Below are 22175 nucleotides of genomic sequence, written 5' to 3'. Positions count from 1 at the left end.
AGAACAGATGCAATTCAGCCTGAGCAGTAGCTTAAGGATATGGCATAGAAACAGAGAAAGAGTTAGAGAAGGAGTTATAAGAGCCTTAGGATCTTGCAGACTGTGAAGGATTGAAATCTTGACAGAAGATGAGGATGAGGCTAGTGTGGAAGAAGAGGAAGTGCTGAGTATCAGGCAGGCTTTATGCAAAGTAAGGCCAACATTGCCATCCTGGCTACCCAGGCCCGTCATCACAGTCTGTGTGTTTATGGGGTTGATGCTGATGTGCGACATAGTGGGGACATGTACTTGCTGTTTTCATGCTGACACTGTTTTCTGCATACAGCTTGAGGCTGGGACCTTGAGAGCATTCCCTACCCACTGTATGGCTCATCGCAGTGTGTTAACAGCAGTTTAGGGTTCAATGACAGAATGCAAAATACTTACAGATCATACAACCTTAGGCTATATCTACATATGTGGGTGGAGCCAATTAGCATTCATGCCTATATACTTGTTGGTTATTGGGGGCACAAGGTAGTCATGGGGCCTTCACATGTATACATATTGTACACACATAAGTGACAATGAATGGATTTGCAACATTATCAAATGTAGAGTGTGGGACATGACCTGTAGTAAAGTGACAGTTTGCAAGGCATACCATGGCCACAGCAAGTGCAACATACAGGATTAATCTGGTTTGTTACTATGACACCGTCTTTGTGTGACATCACCTTAACTTACTTTATTTGTCATGACACTGAGGTGCCCCTGCTGTGCAATAACTGCTCTATGCAATCAGTACAGGACCGTATGACATTTTTTGTTGTCCTACACTCTTGGGACCTCTTTACTGTTTCATTTGTTGTCACAGGTCACACCATGCCAAACATGGACTTCAACCTGCAGGATGCTACAGATGATGGCCATACCTGTAACCTCTGCATATGTCTACAGATTGTCCTGATGTATGACACATACTTTCTTTCCATCTGTCATAAAGACTGGTTTTCTGGCAAACTGTAGGAAAATCATGACAGACTAACATTGCAGATTGATGACAGCTATGTTCATGTAATGACACATACACTTTGGAAAGTGCACTCACATGCACAGTCTGTTCTGGTATCTCATTTCCATGCATGTCTCAACAATATGTTTAGGTTGTGCTCAATGTTTGGTGTTTGCCCAATTTTCCATATGGATTCAACCAGATGTCTTTCTGTTTGGGGCTGAGAGGTATGCTGCGGGCCATAACAAAGGTATACTGGTGCAAGGAGATGTATGTACACACACACACACACACACACACACACACACACACACACACACACACACACACACTCATGACCTTCCCTTGCTGATAGCAGAACCTGAACCTGCTTAGTTGTACAAGTGATACTGCTGAACCTGCTTAGTTGTACAAGTAATACTGCTGTATACATAACACAAACACCACAGAGCTATTATAGTGTTGCAGTGTCTGCCACTGCTATTCAGGTAGGTGGCAATTGCAAGGGCTGTTAGGATTGCCAGTGGTGGGTTCACAAGCCCTTAACATGGTATAACCATCTGAAACACAGACACACAGCTGCATGGGGACATACATTGAAACACATGCACACAGAGTTGACACTTTTTCTATTATATAACCTACCTCTGTAGTTATGTACAATACAGACTAATGTGACTATTGCATGTACCACAGTGTCTTTATGTTAGAAAATGTGTGACTGTGCTTCTAATGTGGATGCAATCAACTGGCTTTTTACAGAAATGCCACTGGGAGGGGGTCAACAGGCCATAAAATGGTATAACCAACACACACAACAGCCACAAGGGAAATGCCTCACACACAAACACACATACTAGTAGAGTTGGCTGCAGTGAAATGCAAACACCTACCTATCCACATGTACATACTATAGTGGTGCCTATTTATAACATGTACCACAATACTTATGGGCTGAAAAGTGTCCAAAGGTATATGTAAGGCAAATGACTTCAGCAGCCCTTGTAAAGCAGGGTGATGGGAAGTGTACTGGGTGGAACAGGCCTGAAAATGGTATAACCAACACACATGGGATATGGTTCTCACCCACACACACACACACACACACACACACACACACACACACACACACACACAAATGTTACAGTTGTCAGTATGGAGATTAGAACCCCTATCATTCTAATTTTTTGTACTACAGTGTTACGCAGTTATTGCACATGCCACAGAGCTTATAGAGCTGAATAGTGTCCAAAGGTACATCTAAGGTGAATGACATCAGCAGGTCTTCTAAGGTAGGGCAATGGGAAAGGCTTCAAAATACGTTACCATACATGCATGCACACACACACACACACACACACACACACACACACACACACACACACACACACACACACACACACACACACACATTTGCCAGGACTGAGATTAGAACTCCTACCTATCTACTTATTTGTACTATAGTGTCACATAGGTATTATACATGTCAAAGTGCTTGTAGGGCTAGGGAGTGTTCAAAGGTCGTCTAAGGTGAATGACTTCAGCAAGTCTTCTGAAGTAGGGTAATGGAAAGTGTACAGGGTGTGAAAGGCTTCAAAATACAAGCACACACACTTACGTTTGCCAGTACTGAGATGAGAACCCCTACCTATCTAGTTAGTTGTATTATAGTGTTACACAGTTATCACATGTGCCACAGAGCTTACAGGGGGAGGACTGTCCAAAGGTACATCTAAGGTGAATGACATCAACAGGTCTTCTAAAGTATGGGAATGGGAAGTGTACTGGATGGGAAAGGTTTCAAAATACTTTAACCTAACACACACACTTACATTTACCAGGACTGACATTAGAACCCCTACCTACCTAGTTATTTTTACTGTGTGTGGGTACAGAGTGCATTCTACTGAACAGAGATGTCCATTATATGTGTGGTATATTCTACATAGCACTGTGATTTCCAGCTATGTCAGTGGCAGAGCAATACAGAATAATGTGGTGAACCACTGACAGACATTTTTTACAGGATGATATGGTTGATATGAGGTTAGTAGGCTATTGACCCTGAAGCTCTTATAAGCCTCACAGACATGCATGTAGCCCATGTTAAGACATGTCAGCACCCAGAGCCCCTGTCCAGCAGGGACACAGGTGAAATCACAGGACTTTACTTTCTGTTTCCCATGCACTTATATAGGGAGCACTTCAAAAGGGGTATTGAGGTGCTCAGCTTGGTGTGGACAGGGAATGTATTCCATAGATGGGGGAGTCTGTGTGACATGTTTCTGTCACACCAGCAAACCCTACTGATATCACAGACCAGGTTGAATCTATGCCTACAGGTTGATCACATGGGCCTTGACTTCCAGATGTGCAACAGTCCCATCAAGGCAGGGTCTGGATTGCTTTGATTGCCAGACAGAGGTAACCTCGGAGGAGTCTGTATGGGACTGAGTAGAAGAACAGTGCTTTTAGTCTATCTGTGTAGGGAAGGTGTTTGAGGTCCTGGATTCTCCCGGTGAGGACCCTCTGTGGCCTCTCCAGCTGATGCATGTGCTTTGTGAGATACATGTCAAAGGAGGAGTTGTACAAAATAATTAGCCTTATAAGGTTAGACTACATGGATCTTATAACCTCTTTGTCCCTGAATGAGATACCCTTACTTTTGATTTGGCCCATCAATGAAGCTTTCTGTAGAATGGAAGCAACATGGTGCTCAGAATTCAGGTTGCTATCAACCTGAGTGGCCAAGTGCCTCACTACTTATTGTGTATGCAGAACATTGTTGTTAATGTGATAATATGTGGGGACGTCAGTCACCCCAAAGAGGATGCTGATGCATCAGCAGGCATTCAGCTTGAGGCCTTGTTTCTGGCAGCAGTCATTTGTTTTGGTGAGACCCTGTTGTAGGATGTCCACATTACTTTGGGTATTGATGACTGTTCCCAGCTTGCAGTCATCTGCCAACTTGGTCAGCCATAGGCCAGTGTTTTTGGCCTGCATCTCAGGGAAGTATATCTCATATACCAGTGGTCCCAAGACCAATCCATGGGGTATGCCACTCATTATGGGTGTACTGCTTGAGTTGGCTACCCCTATTATGATTATGTGGGTTCTATCAATGAAACAGTTTGCTATCCATCTGGTAACATATGGATTGATGCCTAGTTGACAGAGTTCATGTACTATGGCCAAGTGGGGAATAGTGTGTAAGGCTTTGGCCAAATCAAGGTGGCTGGTGTGCACCATCTTTCTCTCATTGATGCCTTTGCTGACCGTCTCAAAAAGTCAACCAGATTTCACTGACATACCTCCCCTTGAAAAAGGAAGACTGTGTGGGGTCAAGTATTTGGAGTTTGCCAATCTCCCTGTTAATGAGGTCCATGGTAATTCATTGCATGGTCTTGCAGATCAGGCTAGTTAGGCTGATGGGTCTTTAATTTCCTGGATCAGTGAACACTCCAGCTTTGTGTACATTGATGACAGTAGCTGTCTGCCACTCAGCTGTGACAAAGGCAGTATTCAGGCTTTGGTTGAGTAAGGTGGATAATGGTGCTGCCAGTTCATGCCTTAGTTCATGTAGGTTGCAGCCTGGGATGTATTCAGGTCCCATGGAGGCTGTACTCTTGTATCTGAGAGGGCAGTGATGCCTCTTCCCTAGTGCTAAGGGTTGGGTGATCAGGTACTAGGGATGTCCTGCTTTACTGATGGGAGGCAGAGGGGTGATGTTTCCTCTGGATTTGTCAGCCAATAGGTTGGCATATCTACAGCATTTGTGTATGTGGTGTCCTTGACCATCGGTTTTGCACAGATCTGGGAGCTCCCTTTGGGAATGCAGATGTATGTGAGTAAGGCCTTATGATTGTCTGTCTTAGATGTTGGCAATTTCGCCTCGGAGTTGCCTTTAGAGGATTTCACTGGTGCTCTTATTTGTCTGTTCAGCTAAGAGGTAATTACTTCCAATTGTGCACCTGCTCCTTCTTGATCCTGAACAATGTTATCCTTTTGTTATATAGTTTCATTATTGCAGATGTTTCCAGACAGGTTTACTCTCCCTTGTGGATGATGATGTTGCCCTATCAGGTATTCCTGATTCCATGCATCTCTATATATATGCTGCTGTAATACTTTTGTGTATATTTGGACATTGGTGTCTGTTCCTCCAGTGGGGTAGGGGGCTGTTCAACTGTTTATACCATCACTCTTGTGGTTGTGATTAGTTTGGGAGACATTTTCATTTTACCAAGGCCAGGCGGGGATCAAGAGAGATGGTGATATCGAATGTGATTGCTTTTTTGCCAGATCTTGCCAGGGAGGATGAAACCATAGGAGTGCTGCAGTGGTTAATCATGTTGGTTACTGCCAAGTCCGACATAAGTATCACATTTTGTGGGGGTATCAAGTAGCTGTCCTAAGGCTTTAACATTGATAAGATGGGGGAATCTCTGTACATTTCTGTTCTGGCATGGTTGGTTTTCCATTCAATGATTGGGTAATATAAGTCAGCCAGGATCAGGGTAACAGTTTGAATCTTGATAGATTAGTATAGGGCCAGATATGTGGGGTGGGTATCTTGAGTCAGATATATTGGCCTGTAGCTACCTATAATTTGCATAGAGGTCTTGTCAATGGTTAACTGCACTTGGAGTGTCTCGTGTGTGTCAGACTGTTTGACCAGCCTGGAGATGACTGTGTCTGTCTAATATATATTTATACTCCACCTCCTTTGGCTTTGCTGCCGACATTTTGGGGTCTAGCTGTGTGATAGGATGTGAGATCAGGTAAGGATGGGTTGCTCTCTGCAGCTGTGGTTCAGGTTTCTGTGAGTGCACAGATGTCACCATCTTCCAGGGTTATGAATGCTTGCAGTGAGTGCATTTTCCTGTTTAGACTCATAGCATTTAGCGGCATGGCCTTTAATTAGCATTTTGTTAGGTGTTTTATGTTGGTAGTATGGATCCCATGACCTTCCCTAAAAAGGCACTATGGGAGAGGCAAGGGCCTTTGCTAGAGGTCTGAAGGCCAAGTGAGACAAATGCAGGCCATCTCTAGCAAAGCAGCATGGTCTGTCGATCATATGTTCTCAGGCTGCCAGGCAGAGAACCCCCTGGGATGACACCAGTAAGCCAATTGTTACTGACAATCATTTTCTCTTTGTATTGAGCCATCACTCTGGGTGATGGCAGGATGCTGCTTAAGGCTAGGGACATACCTGCATGGGTCATATATTCAGCAAGCTGAATCATGTCTATCTTTCTATAGTCCAGAGAGGTACATCTGATGTCATTCACACTGCCATGGACTAGGACAGAGTCATAAACGTACTTGTTGTGGAGTGACTTGAGTGCATGTGTGATACGGTGGATTCTAGCACCCAACAAACAAGTAAGCATGACTTTCTCCTTATCCAGCCTGGTGAGAGACACATCGGTGTGTCACACAATGGAGTCTCATATGAGTAATATGTTGGGGTTTATGGTAAGGCCTTAGTGGTTGTGAGACACTGGTGTGTGGACTATGCATGTTCTGTGATGTATAAGTTTGTGGAGTTCTCATGTATTTTGCCTCTGAGGTGTCCTTTGTTTGGGTTTTTGTTTTGTTGAGGACCTCCACTTACATGGTTGTGCGTTGTTAGTTGTGGGTGATGTTTCTGACTCCATACCTGCAAGGAACCTATGTTACTGCACAATTTGTTCTGGTGTGCACATTTTCCATTTGTCTGGCCAGTGGTTCCCCATCCCCTTATGTGTTTCTCTTTGTCCTTCTGTAGTCCAGTCACAGGCTTTGGCCACAGTGGCTGCTGTTATGTATTTGTATTTCTGGTGTGAGCAGGGTAGATGCCATAACATCACACACAGGGTTATGGACTTCACACCTCTGAGTGTACCTATTTACCAGGTTGCCCATCATTGCACCACTACATCTGCTGTTGTCCTCAGATGGCTTGTGTTGCTCTGTTATTATGAGGCTACATGTTGGCCCTAGTTTTCAAACCATCACAGACTGACATCTGGACAGGCCCATATATGACAGTCAGACACAGATCCACATATGGGGACAGGGTGTTAATAATGCTCTGCCAAACATAGACAGTTGGGAGACTGATTTGGCATTTGCTTGCTTTTTCTTATGGGTATGATGTCTGCTTATCCACTGTCTGCCATTGATGTTTTCACATGAACCTTTCTTGTTATGCAAATAGTTTTTTAGGCAAATGCAATGTTAGGACAAGCAGAACAGATATACAAAGCATACTTGTGGTCCTTCTGTGGCAGCCGTCATTCCAGGGGTATGGAGGGTGGCCAGTGACTTGTTGTCAGTGCTGACACAGTAAGGTGGCAGCCATTTATAACCTGCCAGCACACTGACTTTCAGGTACCTGCTGTCCTACTAGGCACTGTGTAGGTTACTCCGAGCTGTGTACTGTCCATATGCATGGCCCCCTGTCCCTGACTTGTCCAGCTTTCATGCACTAATGGATATTGACTTCTGGACAGTGTGTACAACTCTTACCGTAGGTGTAGCTGACATGCAAAATAGTTAGCACAGAAAGTCTTGAAACATGGACCCTGTCAACCACAGTACTGTACCTAGGCCACTAAGCCACAACAGCCAAGAGTAAGTGCTGCCCACTTCCTGACAGTATTAACCATGCATATACATAGGTCATTACCCCTGCATATTGTGGACATGCAACAAGTTATCAAGTTGATTGGCATAGCCCTGGGAATGTGTGCTCTGCTGCTATTACCCTACAAACATAAATGTTACTGCATTTCTATGGGAACACAGGTGTGTTGGGGGTGCATATCTGTCAATATGTCAACTGTACATATTTGCACAGACTGTGCAGATGTTTGCTTTACATTTTGCTTCCATTTAGCATAGTGTTGTGCCTGTCTTGGAGAATACTGGCATATCACTAAATACCAAAGGTTAGACTGTAATGGCAGACATTTGAGTTTCAGACTTCTTACCCTTCAGAGACTTAATGCAAGTGCAAGACCTGCTGTGATATCAGTAAGTGCTTTGTTTAAACACTCAGTTTCTTGTTTGTCATTCAGTGGTTTCAAATATGGAATCATTGATTTGGTTAAATACAACAGCAGGGGAGGGGATATGAAAAACACACTATTGGATATGGAACTAAAATGGCAACTGAGGTTAAAGGCTAACATTCCCCCAGGTCTTAATGAGTATGTGAGTATTAAACCTGTATTGACAGAAAAAGCAGCTTGAGTTTGAGTCACTTATTGTATGGCTAAACACATTTTATGTAAGGGGTAGAAGTGTTCATTCAAAATTAAAATTAAAGAACAATATTATTTGATTTTTTTAAAAGTAATGTGGTGACAACAGGTTTTTTAGTAATATTTTTTGTTATTGAACTACACAATATTTTAAACCATTTTTAATGTGGTGCTTTAAATTTTAATTGCTTAGTAATTATGACAATTATATAAATAAGTGTAGCACCTGTGCTGTTTTATCTGAAGAAGTCTTGTATGGAGATGAAAGCACTCATCTGTGGATTTATATAAAAGTTTTTTACTCTACTGGTAGCCTGGAACTGTCTTTATTTCGATTTTCAGTGGTTTTTTACATTTTCTCGGCTTTGAGTCTTGGAATAACTAGTCAGTGGCTGTCTCCAGTACAACTGGCATCCCACACACTGGGAAGTAATGTTGTCACCATTACAATAATATAAAGAAGTACATGCAGGACCTCCTGGGCTGATGGGAGAATGAAATGAAGACTGCAAACACCTCTCAGTTGGGCAAATATACTAACCCATCACCTGTCTGTGATACGGCATTAATTAGCCAGCCAATGCAGGTAGTCATTATTCTTTTATAGATTTTTTTGTTTCTTCTCCCTACTGTACAGTTGTAGCAGAGAATGAAATCTGTAAGGGACGTCAGGACAGGCTAACTCATCTCAGAGATGCATGGGGAAAGTATGCATCAGGTCTGAATGCAATATTTTCGTTTCATCAGTGTATATCATCTGCAGCATTACATAATTAGATAGGTAGGAGGTTCAATTCTCACCATGAGGAACTTTTGTGTGTGCATGTGAGAGGGGTATAGTAACAGGCAATACCTTAATGTGAAATGTGCTGTGCCCACTTCCTCTCAGGAGAATACATGTAACTTTGGACATAGCTCCATCTGCATTGTCTCCCACTTTTAAGACAAACATCTCTCTGTAACACACTAAGGAGGTCTTAATGTAAAAAGTACACTCTCACCCCTTAAGAGTCAGACTGCTACTTTGGCTCTTGCTTCTAATACTGTTTCTAGATTGTGTAATTAGATAGGAAGGAGGTTTAACTCTCACCATGGGGGACTTTTGTGTGTGGTTGCAATATCAGGTGCATATAGCTTCCTAAACACATGTTCTGTATCAACTTCCAGTCATGGGAAAAATGTAACCAGGGCTAGTATTCTGCCATCCCCTTATCCCACTCTTACCATGTGCAACACACTGATGAAGCCATCATGCTAAAAGTGCACTCTGTACCCCTAAAAGGCAGACTTCTGCTGTTGCACTTGCTGCTAGTACTGTGTTCTCTAGAATGTATAACTGGATAGGTAGGAAGTTCAAATGTCACAATGGGAATTGTGTGTGTGTGTGTGTGTGTGTGTGTGTGTGTGTGTGTGTGTGTGTGTGTGTGTGTGTGTGTGTGTGTGTGTGTGTGTGGTTTCAATGTCAGGTGTATATATATATATATATATATATATATATATATATATATATATCTTCATGAACCAACATGCTGTATCACCTTTCAGTCTGGAGGAAATGTTAATGTGGCAGAGTATGTCCCTATTCACTTTTATGGCAAATATCTCTGCATCACACTGATGAGGTCATGCTGTGTAAAGAAGGCTTCTAAAGTATGTATTATGGGTAGCTGTGTAGTGTTACTGTGGACTACAACCACCTTCTTATATTTTTAGGAGAACAACGTATGAAACAAAGGTGACATCATCCATTCAAATGTGCACTGTCACAAATGTAAAAGCACATCTTCTGTGGTATGTGTGATTCAAGCAGTGTTGTATACCTAGTGATCTTAGGTAGTCTGTTTAAATCTAGCCATTACTCTTTAGATTCACTTGTGATAGCATGTCTGTGAATGTGTAGGTAGGTAACAATGTTGTCAGCCAGCTATCTGCTGTGTACATGTATGGATGGGGATTCCTGTTATAACAATTTCTGCTCATTTATTCACACAAAAATGCTTTATTGGATAATGATGATGCCATGTGATGACATTTGGCTTTCCCATCAGAACTAATAATGATGTGCCTGTGTTGTAAAGAAATGAAACAGTGTTATGTATGCTGCTGTCTTAGTAATGCACGTGTTCAAATCCATGATTATCCACACATTGTGCATGATTGCAATTTCCCTATCACAGTGATGACTGCATTAGCCATCATGTGTATTTTGGTATACCTTGCAGCAAGCAATGTTGTATGAGAAAGACACATATAGCAATAGTCTTTAAAGAAATTACAGACACATATATCCCTTGCAGCAATAACATAATGTCATGGCTTCAAAGATTCAAATAACTCACAATTGTACTAATACTTGCACTGTGGTGCATTCATTCTACCCAATGCCATGCAACTGCTGTTGTCTCATAGTCAGGTGTTCAAAACCTACACTGACTGACTGTAAGCATTGTGTGTCTTAATGCTGTTGTACATGAATGATATCCACAAATGTTATAATGTGTACAGTTACAGTGTGGTGCCGTGGTTAACATTGTTGCCTCACAGAAAGTGGTTCTACAGTTCAATTCTTGGTTTGGGTGCCTTCTGTGTGGAGTTTGCACGTCCTCCCTGCATTTGTGTGGGTTTCCTACAGGTACTCCAGTTTCCTCTCACATTCCAAAGACATGCATCTGGAGCATTTCTCCCTGGGCCTCCACTGAAAATGGGCTCTGTCCTAGTCAGACTTTCTTGATAAACAAATGATAGATAAATAAATAAATAAACAGTAGGAAAAGCCTCCCCAAGCCCCTTTATCTCAAACAAATTGCAACACAATCATAAGATGTAATGACTTCACATAGCTGGAGTCTCACAGCTTTGCTAATGCTTCCACTGTGGCGCATGTGATTCAAACACATGCCGGTAGGTGGTAGACTTGCATACTTTGCTGTTCAGTTCCATTAAAGGGCAACATTTTATGAAAGTACTGACATTACATAAACAATACTGTATGAAGATATTATTTTCAGTTTTAACTTTGAAGAAAGAAATGCAGTCATTTTGTAATTTCCTGCCAATGAAACAGCTGTTCTCAGAAAGTTGTGGTATGAGTGCTCCTGCATGCATTCAATAATGACTTGTACAGCATATCTACACAGATAAACTGTGTTTCAATTATAGGGACAGTGCACTGCTTGAATTTGTGTGAACTTTCACATGGTCACCCCTTTGTCATTATTCTGACAAAATCATATTGTACAAATTATCCTCAGATGTTCTTTATTACTTCACACATTCATTTTTATTTATTTGTGACAAGCTCCATTGCTATGTCCTGTAGCAGATGCAGACAATACCCAGCTCTGTAGAGCATATGGTATGATAGGCAGGGGTCTGAATCCAGTAACGTCTGTCTGTCAGACAGGAGTGGCTTAGGCAAATTAAGCATTTACGCACAGTCAGAAAATCACATTTTTAAGGTATCATCCTCCAAGTTAGGGCATCCATACCAATTACAATAAGAAAGTGCTTTAAGCCCTTCAACCTTGATTGTCATGATACACACAGCAGATCTATCTCTGTGGTATAGTAATAATGATTAATTGATTTTTATATTACTTTATATGTATTATATACCATGTTTTATTTTAAGCATATTCTAGTATATTACTAAGTATATTGCTACAACTATATAATCAAATATTGATGTGTATTTATTTATAGCGGTTCAGATGACACTTATAAGATATAGTATTATAGTATCTATTCATTTATTTGTATACATCATTAACTATGAGATATGACAGTATAGAGTGGTTACATAGAGTATTTATTTGCCTGCATACATCATTGTTCGTTAGGTACTAATATTTTGTAAATATTTTGTAAATAATTTAAACATTTTAAAAAGTTATTAGTGTAGTTGTAAGAGGTGATAAAGCCTTTGGTTTCAATTAATTTTCCTATATTAAAAATGTTTTAATATATTTTATTTTATCAATATAGTAGTTTTGAGCATAAATGTATTAATATTTAATATTTGGATATTTGATTGGTTAATTGAATTAATTGAACACATTTGGGTGTGAAATTAGTATTTAATGGCATGTGACAGCCATCTAGTTGGATTCTGATGAAGTCTGATTACAGAAGAAAGCCTGCTCAATCCCAGGTTGCTGTTCTTGTCTTCATGGAATAAAATTTGGTGTTATGAACTTTCATTGAGTTGGCATTTGGTTTTATACCAGTTCGTTTGGTTGTTCTGGCATCTGCAACTTTACTCATACACACGACAATGGTTCAGGCAATTCGCTAAGTGGTGCTGGCCCCGATTCCTGTGGTCAGGAAGCCATCGTGGACCACCTAGCCAGGGGGGGTGTGTGTGAAACGCCTCAACAGCGTAGGCCGTGTTGGACCTAACAGAGAAGCCAAACAGAGATAAAAAAAGAAATCTGGATGTTTCAAGGTAATATATCCTTCTGTGAATGGCAAATAGCCACGACAACAAAAGAACAAACATGTCTTCAGTTACATGGACAAATGCAAACAATTTGAGGTAGATTCATTTAAATATAAGAGTTTATGTTTGGACAATGGTTTTTAATTTAATTGCATCGAACAAAATATTGTGAAAAGGTTCACAGTTAAACAAATACAACAATATTAATGGGAATGAAAGTCTGTTTAAAACTATTTCAGACATTTTAAATGACTGTGGCATTTCTATTTTAAAAGCCATGATTAATAGTAACACAGAATTGTTAGAAATAATTAAAAGTATTGATGTATTGCACTGTCCTTACAAACTTAATGTTATCTCAGGTCAGCATGTTGTCAACAATCCCCTTTCTTACAATGTTGCATTGTATCCATCTCACATTAGCATGTTTATTTTTAGGTTGTATACATGGATAAGCAATTGGAAACAAGATTACTTATTATTACCATCAATATGAACATCTTTTATTGAAAAGGTTTCTTTGTGACTTCATCACTTTGAATGTATTTATTGAATACATTGTTTCCATTTACTGTCCCCTCATATTTACCTCTACACTATGCGCATTGTATTCTGTGTACATTCTCCCAATTTCACACCCCTGCACCTACATTCTTATAATTCAATTGCCCTTACTTCATATAAGCTGCCCATCATGCATATTCAATGAGCACTGTTGCTCATCGTACATATTCAATGAGCACTGCTGTTCATCGTGCATATTCAATGATCACTGCTGCTCATCGTGCATATTCAATGAGCACTGCTGCTCATCATACAAATTCAATGAACACTGCTATTCATCATGTATATTCAAAGAGCACTGCTGCTCATAGTACGTATTCAATGAACACTGCTATTCATCATGTATATTTAATGAGCACTGCTGTTCATCGTGCATATTCAATGAGTACTGCTGCTCATCGTGCATATTCAATGAACACTGCTATTCATCGTACATATTCAATGAATACTGCTGCTCATGGTACATATTCAATGAACACTGCTGTTCATCATGCATATTCAATGAACACTGCTGTTCATCATGCATATTCAATGAGCACTGCTGTTCATCGAGCATATTCAATGAACACTGCTGCTCATTGTACATATTCAATGAACACTGCTGTTCATCGTGCATATTCAATGCGCACTGCTGTTCATCGTGCATATTCAATGAACACTGCTGTTCATCATGCATATTCAATGCGCACTGCTGTTCATTGTGTATACTCAATGAGCACTGCTGCTCATCGTAATAATATAATTAATAGTGCAGGCTGCGTGCAAAGCCTACATGATTTTTAATGAATCCCAGGATTTAAAGTTTACCTTTATAAAAATGAGATTGCATGCTGTGTAACTTTCTTATTTGTTATCAGTTTAATTCAGTGTACACTTGCCATTACCTTATGGCCAGGTGCGTAACTAAAAGAGGTAGGTCTCAGACCAACCAACTATATATATATATATATATATATATATATATATATATATATATGGTTCTACCTCACATAAACGAAACACCAAAACACCGACAACGCAATCACCGAAACCACATAACCGACAGTACAAAAACACGAAATCCCACATGCCCGACAATGAAATAACCGACGGTACACAAACACAAAACCTCATACACTTCACACACCACAATCAACAAACAAAACACATTCCCCGTCCAAAAACCACATACACAACACAAGCACACCAAAATCCCTACAAACCCGCACTAAACCTCACATACACAACTACCTACAAACCTAACCCAAACCCTAACCCTAAGGTCCGTCACTACCGCACACTTACCTGACCCGCTCCCTAACCCTAACTCACTTATCCCGCCCCTAACCCAAACACAATCACTACCACACTTACCTGACCGCTCCCTAACCTAACTCACTTATCCCGCCCCTAACCCAAACAAAATCACTACCGCACACTTACCTGACCTGCTCGCTAACCCTAACTCACTTATCCCGCCCCTAACCCAAACACAATCACTACTTACCTGACCCGCTCCCTAACCTAACTCACTTAACCCACCCCTATCCACACTTACCTTACGACCCTAACGTCCGTCACTACCGCATACTTACACAGCCTTTTCCCATTTCGGCATCCTCGGCGTCGGTGCTTTCATCTGTCGGGTCGGTCTTCTGCTTGTCGATCTTCTAGGTCCCGTCGAGTCGGTCTTCTGCGCTGTCGATCTTCTGGGGCACGCGATTTCCCTGTCGATGTTCCGGCGTGTCGTTGAAGTGGCGTAGAACCATATATAGATAGATATATATATACATATACATATATACATACATATATATATATATATATATATATATATATATATATATATATGGATTCACTTTAGAAGCTTGAAATACTGAAATATCAAAATTCAGTATTTCTAGCCCATAAAGTGGAATCCTGAGAACAGTGAAAGCTCAGAAGCACGAAATTCAAAACCTCGAATACCAGCAGTTTCGAATTTTACACTTCTGAGGTTTCGCTGTGGTTATGGATTCAGATAAGTGTGTGTGTGAGTGTGTGTGTTAAGGGTTTTGGGTAGAGATTGTGATGTGTGTCAGTGTGTTTTGTTGCTGTGATGTGTGTGTGCGAGGAGAATGTGGCTTGTGTGGTGGTTTTTTGTGTGTGTTTGTGTGCAGTGTGACCTCGGAGTGAGAATATTTAAGCAGGGGGAGTGTGAGGGGTGCAGTAGTAAGCTTGCGTTTGTGTGTGGGGAGGATGGTGTGTGTGTGTGTGTGTGTGTGTGTGTGTGTGTGTGTGTGTGTGTGTGTGTGTGTGTGCGCGTGTGTGTGTGTGTGTGTGTGTGTGTGTGTGTGTGTGTGTGTGTGCAGTAGAAGCGTGAAATTCAAAATCTCTGGTGAGCGAGATTTTGAATTTTGCGGTTCTGAGTTTTCGTGGTTTAAAAAATTCAACTTTATAACTTCGAAATACTGAATTTCGATATTTCAGTATTTCGAGGATATAAAGTGAATACATATATTTATATATATATATATATATATATATATATATATATATATATATATATATATATATATATATATATATGTATATACTGCCTCTCTTACACAGACTAAAATTCCAGCAGTGTGAACATTCGTTGAATTAAACATTCTGTTTTATCATCTGGAGTAAGTGAAATTTGATTACGTGGAATTTCAATCTACTCAAGGAGACCCCTCCAGAAACATGCAGCTCCTAGGAGAGATGCATTTTGGAAGCTGATGTCCAATTCAAAAACTCCAAACTGCATTTGAATGCCATTTCTGGTTGTTAATAACCTGCTTCCTCAGCAAAAATGGCTTAAAACCAAACAACCTGTCAGTGAATGCCATTATGCAGAAAACATGGTGTCAATCACATATTTCATACAAAGATGTCAGGAATGAAAATAAAATCTCCAAAGTCTGACTCATACATTAAGTAGTACAGGGTTTATTAGCAATGCAATCCAAATTTCACTACCCGAGATTCCTGTGTCAGTATCTGGCAAATACTTTATGCAGAGTAAACTTCAAAGTAGTTGCCTGTTTCAGTCTAATTGAAGCTTCTACAATAAAAGAGAAAGTTTCTTAGGATGTTCCAGTTTTTCAGGAATGAAAGTGCTTAATCTAATCCTCAATAGTAAACTGTGGATTGTGCTGCTAATAAACTCTGTAGTACTTAATGTATGATACAGACTTTGGAAATTTTTTTTTTATTCCTGACATCTTTGTACAATATATGTGACTGACACCATGTTTTCTGCATAACGGCCTTCAGTGGCAGTTTCGGGTTGCTACACAGAAATATTGTGTACACTGACAAAGAGCTGATGTGCATTCTGAATAATATATGATGACTCTGTGTGATACATAAACAGAGGGGGGCAGAATTGAATTGTGACTTGCCCAATACTACTCATTCTGGTACATAGAAGGTATGTAAACGGGGATCCGCAGTAGGTATTTCATAGAACATACGGCTGAGGGACAGCCACATTCCACATTTTACATGTATGTACAGTCATGGAATAACCACTTGTAAAAGTGGAGACACATAATATGTATGCCAGAGTTGGTGATATGGTGCTCACACACATTTGGCTGAGTAACTAAGTAAAAGCACTAATACAAGACATACTTGTACAGAACAAAAAGTCTCATAAAAGGACATCTTGATAAGGCATAGAGTACAAACAAGGACTGTATGAAACCATCTCGTCACCAGCAGTTTTACAGCAACAAGCTACCACCAGTGGGAGAACCACAAGCAGCAGATCCTTTAAGTTAAATGGTATTAAAATACCACTACTCTGCTATTATGGCAAAGGATTCTGAAAATAGTATGAATTGTTCCTTGGCATGACAGTAGGTAAGGACCAGGCCTGGATTACTTCTTACCATCCCACAAACACCAGGGGCCCTAGACTGTTGCCATGGCAGCTGTCAATGGCAACACGTCTACAAATGACAGCTGCCATGATGTCATGTCTGTGCTTACAGTGCATCTCTTCCTGTCTATATATAAAATTATGACCAGAAATGGTTAACAGGCTTAACACTGTCATACTACCATCAGCCAATCTATGTGCTCTCTTTAGCAATTTGTTTTCAACTAGTACTGTGACAACCTTTATGTATTTATTTATTTATTTATTTACATACTTACTTAGTCTTTGTTGACCACGTAAGTCCCATTAGACCTGAGTCCTTCTTTCAGGGGAGAACCTATTATTCTGCTGGTGAATGGGGCTTGAACTCTTGAGCTTTGACTGCCCAAGCATCAACTCACTGACAATCAGAGTTCCTCAATAAAAAAAATCACTTTCAGTGAGTTGGGCCAGAATGGATTCCTTTATGTGGGGAAATTTCCCTCTTTTTCAATTAAGTGCAACCTCAAGGTTGGTGTATGTAAGTGTGGGGGTCTAGAATACTTGCCCCACATTAGGGGATGCAAGACGGCTTGCCCATTCACAAAATCACTTTAAAAGTGTTTTTCTGCTGGATGCCTTTGGTGAATTTAGTTTGGGGATCTCGATCCTCGGTGCATTTCATTTCGTCCACTCATTGTTGAAGTACAGAGACCCAAGGCAGTATTCCGTTGTTGTAACTATTACAACTTACAGGTTCAGTTCTCTCCAGTAATTATGTGTGTTAGCTTTACCTTTCTGCTGGTATTCAAAAATATTAGACTTATTATTGTCTTCTAACTTTTGAAAATATTTTTTGCCAGCATTTTTTCTATGCTTAAGAAGGGCGCATTTATATATTGTGTCATTTTCACACTGAGCACGAAGTTATATATTTCACAAGTACTTTTGTTGATATTTTTATTGCTCTTCTCACTCGGTTTACTTTTCTCCTCCCCATATAATGCCATTACAAACACTGTTTTCTTTCTTACTGAACCATCACCCCTACTTATGCTGTTGTTCATACAATTCAGTACTTCTCTGTTCTGATTATATAATATTAGTAGGTCATATCTACTGTCTTCTATCGAATTTACATTCAATTTCAATGAAACGTAAATCCGCGAATGCATTTACACGAAAATGCATTTCAATGAAAAATCACTTTCCTGTAAATCCATGAAAAAAAAACAAACAAACAAAAAAAACACTTAAAAATCTTTTATGCTGGGGTCAAGCCCCCCTGCACCTTCCATGTGGAGGGGCTGTGTCCCCCACACCCCTCTACTTTAATATTCTCACTCTGAGATTGCACTACAGTGGAGAAAAGGGAATGTTCCCTCATCCCCACTGTACTACGATCTCAACAACAGTCCGCTTAGTTGTACAGCAACACTAAACCTTGATGTACAACTAAGTTAACATGCAAACTGCATGTGTTTCTTTTTTAACTAATTTAATTTTGTGATTTCCCTACTTATTTATGCAAAAGTGCGTTTTCAATAAAATGCACTTTTGCATAAATCCACTCGCGAATTTCACGTTTTGGTGAAATGAAATTTGCTAAAATCAAGTAGATCCAGTAGGTCAGATTTACAAACTCATTAACTTGTAATGCTCTGTTTTTACCTTTCAACAGCCCTGTTTAGCAACTTTTCAATACTTTAACATGTAATTTAAATATAGGCATGTCTTTTTAGCAGCTATGAATTTAGTAACTGCCGATATTCATGCTTACTAAAATGTCTGTTTGTCATCTAGATTGCAGGTTTGCTGTCCTTGTATGAAATCAGTACCATTGTTTTCAGTAATATTCCTTACCTTGCCTGATGTAATGTGTCACTTTTCCACTCACATTTCTGTGCATAAATCATAACTTCGCACTATACGTGCCACTGTGGAATTCACTAACGTAATGTGGCTTCCTCTCATTAATGTGATCCACATTTATAAATTACAGTGTTGACACAAACACAATGTTGACACTGTACACAATTGTTCAGAACCTAATTATCACACCTTCTTTATATACACAGGCACATCTGAAAAAATACAACAGCGTTCATAGCTGCAGCTGTTTTTTCTCCTGTGGTTGTAAGAAAGCATCCCTATAACTTGTTTTTTTGTTTGTTTGTTTTTTTTAAGGTCAAGTCCCTAGCTTTCCCTGGACTTACATAATTCAGTCTCATGACAGATAATACCATAAACATCTTTGTAAAACATTACATGTACTGATCATGTCCCAAAATCAACAAACATAACTGTTAGAATGAGATTCATAAGTATGTATCTAGCCGGAGTAAACTTGTTATAGCAAGTTCCTTGTGTATCAACCTAGCTACTATTAGAGACCCATGTAGAGTTACCATAGAACTGCATCAGAGACTAAGATCTTTGAAAGCTGTAATATATCCTGTGCTGTCACACGAACAACAAACAGCAGAGATGTGGAAGAGTGAAGTTTATAACTGATTTTAACTCTATTGATCAATTAGTCATGCACTTCAGGTCTGGTTCCCTCTTGTGTAGCAGTGAGAGGTGTTACAGCTTTCAAACCTGTTAGTTTATGCCATCACACTTCAAATCTGGTAATGCATCAAGACAGCTAAAACTCCACATATGATTGCAAAGAATTTTTTTTTGTATTTCCAATAATAGCATTTTTTATGGGTTCTTGAATTTAATTCAATGACTTCATCTTCTGAGCTTTGCTCTAAGAGTAATTTCTTGAATCCATTTCTTACATACATAACAACTTAGTTATGATCAGATGACTGTAATCCTCTGAGTTACAAAGTTTGCAGAGAATGTTTAAACAGCAAAATTATTACCAGTATAACTAGCCCTGGATAAATTTTTCCTAGTTAGTATGAACACCACCTTGGGTCTCCCCTGAAAAGAAGCCGTTGAGCTAGTAGGTCAACCCAGTCAATAAATTATAGATAAATCATTCATTCAGTCAGTCAATACACATCCACATTCCATGCTTCCTGTCTTGAGTGAAACAGAAAATTAATTACAATATACAACATTCCTTTATAATAAACTAGAGGAGAGGTGCGGAAATAGTTTTTCAGGGGGTGATACACAAGAAATGCTTTGCATATACTTCAGATGTTTGTATGTTCTTAACCATTTGTTAATAATTCAAATGACTGTATTACCACTAAGAAGGGAAACAAATAATATAGGAAGGTTTGAACATACCTTTGGTAAAACATGGTTCATGCACTGATTTTAATGCAAATTATCATTAATAAAGACAAAGCTGATTCCACTGTGTTTCTCCTGTTTAATAACATTTCATCCTCGGAAATAATATGATTTTTTATCCCCTAGTTGACTTTTTTAAGTTTAATATTTAAAACTATGAGCCAGCATTTAAATTTTTACCCAACTAAAATCCTTTTGAAAGTAAAGCAAGCAGAGCTGCTTCTTTGATTTCTTCAGCATAACATATTATACAAGTGCCAGCTGAGGAACTCAAACCATGGATTATAAATTAGCTTAGCAGCAGTTTACAAATTGAAGCCTCCATTCTGTGCATCTGGTTGTGCCAGAAACTTGGCAAATGCTTCAAAGTGGATTCTGCACTGCTTTGAATGCAAAGCAATGTTAAGAAATAAAAAGCTACCTTCTTTGTATTTTTACTACTTTAATAGCATTTCATCTTTGGAAAGAATTTGGGTTGTTTCTAAGCTGTTTTTTTTTTTAATTTTAGTACAATATTATTTCTAATCATTAAAACTATGAGTCAGCATTTTCCCATGGGTAAAATAATTTTCAAAGGCAGCTGCTCAACACTTTGATTTCTTCAGAGTCACATAATGTACAAGAGGCAGTTGAGGGCATTGAACCTAGGACTATAAGCTACAGTCTGGTATTTCTGGGTTGGTCAGAAATTTGGCAATTTTTTTTGTAACTCTACTAACTTTTAACTGTGTTGTGAACATTTTTTTAACATGGCATCTGTGGAACTCCACCTTTCAAATTGTTGCACTGTTATTATCAGTTTCCATCATGAACAATGATTTCAGTCACCTGTTTCAAAATCTCTCCACAGGAAATCCAGAATGACTCATTGTAATGGAATGGTGAAATGGCAGTGACTGGTACCATAAGAATGCTGAATATTTTTGAAAGAAACGTATGTAGCTGACAAATTTATATACACCTATTTCCATGAATGCACTGCTCAAAATATTAATTACTGGTATTTTGATAAAAAACTAAAAAAAATATTCAGAAAATATAAATGCAACAGCAGTCATATTTAAAATCCAGACCAAAATGTGTTCTGTATTATGTAAAAAGCATCTGTAATCTTTGGTATAGGGTCTACTTTGCATCAAAACACAATACAAGCTTTATGCAGTGGCAGTATCATAGGCTATGAAGAACTGCTGAGGTGTGATTATTGCTGACTGAAACCTAGAGACAAATAATTCTGCTACTTAGTGGCTCTGGGTTGCAGAAGGATAAATTCATAAATGTGACCCAGGCAACCAAGGACTTATTACGAGCCTGAGTGCTGAAAGACGTGGCAGAAGGTGGAAGTGACTAGCCACCATCATAGGGGCAGGGATGCCAACTTATTCCACTGCAGTGCTGACGCCTAGTGGAGACTGTCAGTAATGGCAGGAGCAGTCGGGGATGTGAATATGATAGATGGCCATGCAATGTTGTACCCAGAAACTGGTGAATGCAAAGAAGAGTAAATGTGTATTCAGATCTGGTATTGTAGAGTGCCAGCATTAGGCTGTAGTGAGATGGGGGATAGTAGGGTCAGCAAAAACCTCTGGGCTCAGCCTAGCTGATAAACAACCAGGACTCCATAGTGGAGTGAATATGTTAACTAAACTAGTTAACTCACTATATGAAAGGTATGACAAAAGGTCAGACTGCAGCTATTACCTAAAGCTCTGGCTTTCCACACAGACTAACAATAATTATAAGGGTTATTTACGGATTACAGTAAACGAAAGAATGGTAACGATGACTGATTCAGTGCCCTAAACATCTAAAGATGGTCACCTG

At 39.6% G+C, this 22175-nt stretch overlaps 1 non-coding gene across 1 annotated transcript; it reads left to right on the top strand.

Annotated features, from left to right (window-relative positions):
• Positions 1-21501: 21501 nt before the first annotated feature.
• On the top strand, positions 21502-21631 carry LOC122814635. The gene has a single exon (XR_006366844.1). It is a non-coding gene; the product is annotated as a U4 spliceosomal RNA (small nuclear RNA).
• Positions 21632-22175: the final 544 nt, after the last annotated feature.

The sequence above is a fragment of the Protopterus annectens genome, chromosome 10.part0 (assembly GCF_019279795.1).
Source record: "Protopterus annectens isolate FY-2018-M chromosome 10.part0, PAN1.0, whole genome shotgun sequence".
Classification (NCBI taxonomy): Eukaryota; Metazoa; Chordata; order Ceratodontiformes; family Protopteridae; genus Protopterus; species Protopterus annectens.
Note: the sequence above shows the minus strand (reverse complement) of the source record. Positions and strands in the feature narration are given on the sequence as shown.